The sequence below is a fragment of the Apium graveolens genome, chromosome 10 (assembly GCF_009905375.1).
Source record: "Apium graveolens cultivar Ventura chromosome 10, ASM990537v1, whole genome shotgun sequence".
Taxonomy (NCBI): Eukaryota; Viridiplantae; Streptophyta; class Magnoliopsida; order Apiales; family Apiaceae; genus Apium; species Apium graveolens.
The window spans coordinates 148,519,195-148,526,735 of NC_133656.1; positions in this window are offsets into that span (position 1 = coordinate 148,519,195).

Here is a 7,541-nt window from a genome sequence, read left to right on the forward strand (position 1 = left end):
TTTCTCAGATCTCTTCCAAAGGAATGGAAACTAATGACAGTCTCATTGAGAAACTCACAGGATTATAAGGAGTTTACTTTAGAGAGACTGTATGGCATTCTGAAAACCTACGAGCTTGAGATAGAGCAGGATGAAAAAATGGAGAGAGGAAAGAAGAAAGGAAGATCCATTGCACTAGTTGCTGATCTGGAAAAGGAGAAGGAAGTAAAGATGGAAGCTGTTGAATCAACTTCAAAGGTCTGTGAAAGCAAGGATAAGGGGCTAGCTACAGAAAATGAAGATTCATTGAGCCAAGATGACATGGAGGACATTGATGAGCACCTAGCATTCCTTTCAAGAAGATTTGCCAAGCTCAAGTTCAAAAAGAACTTTGGAGCAGCCAAGCCAAATAGAAACATGGTGGATAATTCAAAATTCAAATGTTTCAAATATGGCTTGGCAGGGCATTTTGCAAATGAGTGTAGAAAGTCAGATTCCAGTAAGAAAAGATTTGAGTCTGTAGATTACAAGCAAAAATACTTTAATCTACTCAAACAAAAGGAAAGGGCTTTTATTACACAAGAGAATGACTGGGCAGCTGATGGCTTGGATGAAGATGAAGATGTCAGCTATGTCAATCTAGCCCTTATGGCCAAGTCTGATGAAACAGAGACAAGTTCCTCAAGCAATCAGGTAATCACTACAAACCTTGCACATTTATCTAAAACTGAGTGTAATGATGCCATAAATGACATGTCTACATAATTGTATCATTTGCGTGTTACACTTAAGTCCCTCACTAAAGAAAATACTAAAATCAAAGAAAACAACTTGTTTTTGAGTGAGAGGAATAATGTGCTTGAATCTCAGTTTGTTGAGTTTGAAAAACTAAAAATTGAGTGTAGGATTGCCAAGAAGGAATTAACTGAGTCCTTGAAAAAGGAAGAAATTTTAAAGAAGCAGCTCGATCGTGAACAAGAGGTGATTAAAGCATGGAAAACATCCAGAGATGTTCATGCTCAAATCACCAAGGTTCAAGGAATTGAGTCTTTTTGTGATGAAGCCTGGAAAAAGAATAAGGAGAAACTAGAACCTATTTTGGTAGATGGGTTGCTGACAGATGTAGACTCGACGGATGATGAGGACTATCCGTCGGATAACAAAAAGTGTTATCCGTCGAATGATAAAAATCCTAATCCGTCGGCTGTAAGCAAACCCATTAGCAAAGCCAAATTAACCAAGCTAAATGATAAGTATGGGTCTGTTTCCAAGAACTTTGTTTTAGGAGAGTCAAGTCAAGCTAAGAAAGGGAAAAAGGCTAATGTTGGTCACATGACTGTCAAACAGTTAAGTGACAGACTTGAGAAAATAGAGGTAAAAACAGAGACTAAAAAGAAAAACAATAGGAATGGTAAAGTAGGGATTACCAAACACAATAACTACACACCTGATAAATATGCTCATAGAAAGATCTGTGTCAAGTGTGATAGTGTAAATCATTTGTCTGTTAATTGCAAATCTGTCATGCCTATTCCCATGTTTGTTCAGTCTCAATTTCCTAACATGAATGCCATGCCTCCCATGCCTGTTAATGCTATGCCTAAACATAATATGAATGCACAATTTGCTAATATGTCATTTGCACCTAATCCATATTATGCTGCATACAATATGCCTCAAATGCCATTTACCATGCCTTACTGGAATAAAATGTTTGGACCAAGTATGCCATTTCCTGTTAGCCATAACATGCATGATAATTCTGTTGCATCTAGTGGTTTCAAAGGCCCAACCCAAATGACTAAGGAAGAATCTGAAATTCCTAAGTCAAATTAGTTAAGACCTAAGAAACAGAAGAAGAAAGCTAACAAGGCAGGACCCAAGGAAACTTGGGTACCAAAATAAACTTGATTTGATTTTGATGTGTGCAGGGAAACAGAAGGAATCTTTGGTACTTGGATAGTGGTTGTTCAAGACACATGACTGGTGATTCTACCCTGCTCACAGAGTTTAAGGAGAGAGCTGGCCCAAGTATTACTTTTGGAGATGACAGCAAAGGTTATACTGTGGGATATGGCTTGATTTCAAAGGACAATATCATCATTGAAGAGGTTGCCTTAGTGGATGGTCTCAAACATAATCTGTTGAGTATCAGCCAGCTTTGTGACAAAGGCAACTCAGTAACCTTCAACAAAGAAGCCTGTGTTGTGACTAATAATCAAAACAACAAAGTGGTTCTCACTGGTGTGAGAAGAGGAAATGTATACCTAGCTGACTTCAACTCAACTAAAGCAGAATCTGTAACTTGTTTTCTCAGTAAAGCAAGTCAAGATGAAAGTTGGCTATGGCACAAGAAGCTATCCCATTTAAACTTCAAGACCATGAATGAGCTGGTAAAGAAAGAGCTAGTTAGAGGCATTCCTCTAGTGGAGTTTACAAAGGACGGACTGTGTGATGCCTGTCAAAAAGGGAAGCAGATCAAAGCATCATTCAGGAAGAAACTTGATTCAGCAATTGAAGAGCCTCTGCAACTGCTTCACATGGATTTGTTTGGACCAGTCAATGTATTGTCAATTTCAAAGAAAAGATTTTGCCTAATAATTGTAGATGATTTCTCAAAGTTCTCTTGGACATATTTTCTAAAGTCTAAAGATGAGGCTAGTGAAATCATCATCAATTACATAAGGCAAGTTAACAATCATCCTGATTTCAAAGTTAGGAGAATCAGGAGTGACAATGGAACTGAGTTCAAAAACTATGTCATGAGAGCATTTTGTGAGGAAAATGGGATCTTGCATGAGTTTTCAGCAACAAAGACTCCACAACAGAATGAAGTAGTGGAAAGAAAGAACAGATCTCTTATAGAAGCTGCAAGGACAATGCTTGAAGAATCAAAATTACCAACTTATTTCTGGGCTGAAGCTGTAAACACTGCATGTTACACTCAGAATATCTCTCTGATTAATCAAGCAAGATAAATGACTCCTTATCAATTGTTCAAGAACAAGAAGCCAACTCTAAACTTTCTTCATGTCTTTGGCTGTAAATGCTATATTCTGAGAAATCAAACTGATCAAAATGGGAAGTTTGATGCCAAAGCAGATGAAGGAATTTTTGTTGGATATGCTGTTGGTAAAGCATATAGAGTCTACAATCTAAGAACCAATATTGTTGTTGAATCTATACATGTTGTGTTTGATGATAAAAAGATTGAAGGACTAAAAGATGGAGATTACCATGAGAACCTCAAATTCGACAATGTTGAGAGGGTCAGTGATGAAAGTGATGATGAGAGTGATCAAGAAACAGTGTGTAAGGATAATGCAGATAAATCTACCACCAATGAAGCACATAACTCAACATCCGTCGAGTTACATAATGCTTCATCCGTCGGAAGGCAATCTGTGTTATCCGTCGGAAGACAACCTGCCTCATCCGTCGGTACTCAAAATTCACCATCCGTCGGGTTATCTAAAGGAGCAGGAAATCAAGGAAGGTCACCTATAGAAAGTACCCCTTTCTCAAATCAAAGATCCACAAACTCAGGGAGAGTTTCTAGCAATCAAAACTCAATCACACATCAAGACAACATTGAGGTCTCTTCATCTAGAGCTAATCTACCTCAACCAAGGAAATGGACAAAAGATCACCCCTTTGAACTAATTATTGGTGATGTTTCTTCTAGAGTTCAAACCAGGAGAGCAACTCAAGAAGAATGTCTATACAACAGCTTTCTGTCAAAGGAAGAACCAAAGAAGGTAGAAGAAGCCTTGTTAGATCCTGATTGGATTTTAGCTATGCAGGAGGAGCTAAACCAATTTGAAAGGAATAAAGTTTGGAAGCTAGTACCCAAGCCTAAAGGAAAGAATCCAATAGACACCAAATGGGTATTCAGAAACAAGATGGATGAAAATGGCATAGTAGTAAGGAACAAAGCCAGATTGGTTGCTAAAGGCTATTGCCAGCAAGAAGGAATAGATTTTGATGAAACTTTTACTCCTGTTGCAAGACTTGAAGCCATCAGAATCTTCTTAGCCTATGCAGCCCATGCCAATTTCAAGGTCTATCAAATGGATGTCAAAAGTGCCTTTTTGAATGGAGATTTGGAGGAAGAAGTGTATGTTAGTCAACCTCCTGGCTTTGAAGATCCAAATTTTCCAGAGTATGTCTATTATCTACTGAAAGCACTTTATGGACTGAAGCAAACACCTAGAGCCTGGTATGACACCTTATCAAAGTTCCTTTTGGAGAATCACTTCACAAGAGGTACTGTAGATAAAACTTTATTTTTCAGAAATGTTAATAGCTCTAGCATACTTGTTCAAATTTATGTAGATGATATTATTTTTGGCTCTACAGATGAGAAACTTTGTAAAAAGTTTGCCAAACTGATGCAAAGTAAGTATGAAATGAGTATGATGGGAGAACTAACTTACTTTCTTGGTTTACAAGTTAAGCAAGTTAGTGATGGAATATTCATTAGTCAAACTAAATACATTTTTGATCTTTTAAAGAAGTTTGATCTAATGGATTGCACATCTGCAAAAACTCCCATGGCCACTGCAACTAAGCTTGAACTAAACACCACTGAAAAGTCTGTGGATATTTCAAGCTATAAAGGGCATGGTTGGCTCACTTCTATACTTAACAGCTAGTATGCCAAATATAATATTTGCTACATGTTTATGTGCTAGATTTCAGGCTGATCCTAGAGAGTCTCACTTGATAGCTATCAAGAGAATTTTCAGATATCTCAAGGGAACACCAAAACTTGGCATTTGGTATCCTAGAGATTCTGGTTTTGATCTAACTGGTTATTCAGATGCAGATTATGCAAGTTGCAAAATTGTTAGAAAGAGCACAACAGGAACCTGTCAATTTTTAGGAGACAAGCTTGTGTCCTGGTTCAGTAAAAAGCAAAATTCAGTTTCTTCTTCTACAGCTGAAGCTGAATATATTGCTGCTGGCAGTTGCTGTGCACAGATGTTATGGATGAAAAATCAATTGCTAGACTATGGTTTGCAAGTTGAAAGGATTCCTATTTTCTGTGATAACACAAGTGCAATTGCCATCACTGAAAATCCAGTGCAACATTCAAGGACAAAGCACATAGACATCAAGTACCATTTCATAAGGGAACATGTAATAAATGGTACTGTAGAGTTACATTTTGTTCCAAGTGAGAAGCAACTTGCAGATATTTTTACCAAGCCATTGGATGAATCCACCTTTTCTAGGTTGGTAAGTGAGTTAGGTATGCTTAATTACTCTTGAATTTATCTGAGTTATTTTGCAAGTTGAAAAGTAGCCAGAAATTTAAATGATTTTTAGTCATGGATGAAATTTTGGCTAAGTCAAAATTTGCATCTCGACGGATGACCATTATCCATCGAGTTGAGTCATCCGTCGATATATAATGTGCAAATAAAAATCAATTATTTTTCTGAAATCTTTTAAAACTCGACGGATAACAGTTTATCCTCATCCGTCGAAGTGTCTAAATCTTAACCGTTAATTCCCTGCACATTATCCATCGAGTATACTTACAGTTTGTAAGCATTACACGACGGATAATGGGTGGAATTTTTACAGTTTATTTTTAAACGGCTATTTTAGGCAATTTCAATTGGGTAATTTACTTTTCTTTATTATTTTCATCCGTTGTTTTTGAGGAAGTATAAAAGCCTATTTCATTCTAATCGTTTTCTTTTATCATTCTCAATTCAACTGCGTTTATTTCATTCTTTCTCAAGCAAAAATCCTCTTTCTCTTCAAGCTTTAATTATCTAACAATGGCACACGTAGTAAAGATCATGTCACAGACTGGGTTCATCTATGAGAAGAACAACTTCACTGCTTTGGTCAATAAGGGTATCCAGCAATCAGAAGACTATCACAGGATGATGGACTTCGTGAAAAACTGTAAACTAAGTTATGCCATGCTGAAATCACCCACAATTTACTGTGAAGTTGTTGAAGAGATGTGGACAACAACAATCTACAACTCTACTGACAAAACCATCACTCTAACTATCAAAGGTAATGAGTTTTGTATCAATAGTGATGTAATAAAAGCATGTTTCAAGATTCCTGATGATAATGTAACTACACCACACACTGACACTGATATTGTCAATATGCTCAATTCCATTCATTATGCACTTCTTACTACAAAACTAAGTGATATTAGAAGACTAGGTCTTAGGAAGGAATGGAGTTACATGTGTGATGTTGTAACTAAAGTCTTTTCTGGAAAAATCAGTAATTTTGATTCTGTGAACATTTCCATGCTTAACATGCTATATATGCTAGTTACAGATAAATTTTACAATTTCAGTGACCTTATTGTGTATGAGTTAGGTTTTAAACTAGGTGACTTAGCCAAAAGAGGAAAGAATGTTTACTATGCTAGATTTTTTATGCTTTTGGCTAACCATCTTTGTCAAGAGATTGTACTTGAGAACCCAAATAACAAATTGGCTTGTTGGGTTCAAGAGAGAAGAATCATTGCAGACTTGAACAGAGCCAACCATCACAGGGATGAGCCAATGTTCTATTTCCCTGTAATGCAGACACCTCAGGTAAGTGAGGTAAGTTCATCCATACCCTCAACCATTCCAATCTCCTCTAATTCTTTGAGTTCAGGCATAGCTATGACAACTGTGACAATGACCAAACAGTTGCCTACCAAAGCTGCCAAAACAACTGTAATTTCCAAATCCAAATCAAAGAAAACCCCCTCTGGTATCTCTCAAAAGGTACCAGTTGAAAAATCTACCAAAGCCAAAGAGGGGAGTGTGAAGGAGGGACAGATAGGTGACGGAAGGGGTGAACATCAAAGAAACCCCAAGGATAAGGTTAGAGAGATGAGTGAACCCCAGCCCAGCCACACTGCAATTTCCCAACAAACCGCAGTGCTTAAAAAGGACAAAAGCTCACTTCTAGCTGCATCCTCCCAAAAGGATGTGGCTATTGAACAAAGCTCTCATCCAAGAGCACAGGCCAAGAGGGTTAGGGACACAAGCTCACCCCAAACTTACACTAGAAAGAAGAAATCCAAAACAACTGGGGATGCACAGGGCACACACACAGTGCAAACTGGTGCTAAAGACACAGTCCCTGCACCTTCTCAAATTCAGATTGATGTGGCTCCAACAAACGTGGAGTCACAGCCAAAATCTCTCATTATAGAAGCCACTAAAACACCATACTCACCAACTAACTCACTGGAAGTGGACATGATAAACACTTCAATTCCTGATTCCCCTTCTTTAACTCTGTTGGGGAAGCCAAAATCTAGTGCAAGTGAGCATCATCTTTTAGATGATTTGTTGGCTCACTTGCCAATTCTTTCAGATTCTATTGTGACATCTGTGCCTCAAATAACTTCAATCAACACAGAGTCTACAATAGTTTCTCTTCCCACCTCATTCATTTCTACTCTCTCGATGGATATTACTCATCCGTCGAGTAGTGATTGTATCCCGACGGATAAGCTTAACAGCAGTTATCCGTCGGATTGCTTTACCACTCACCCGATAGATATCACTTATCCGTCGAGT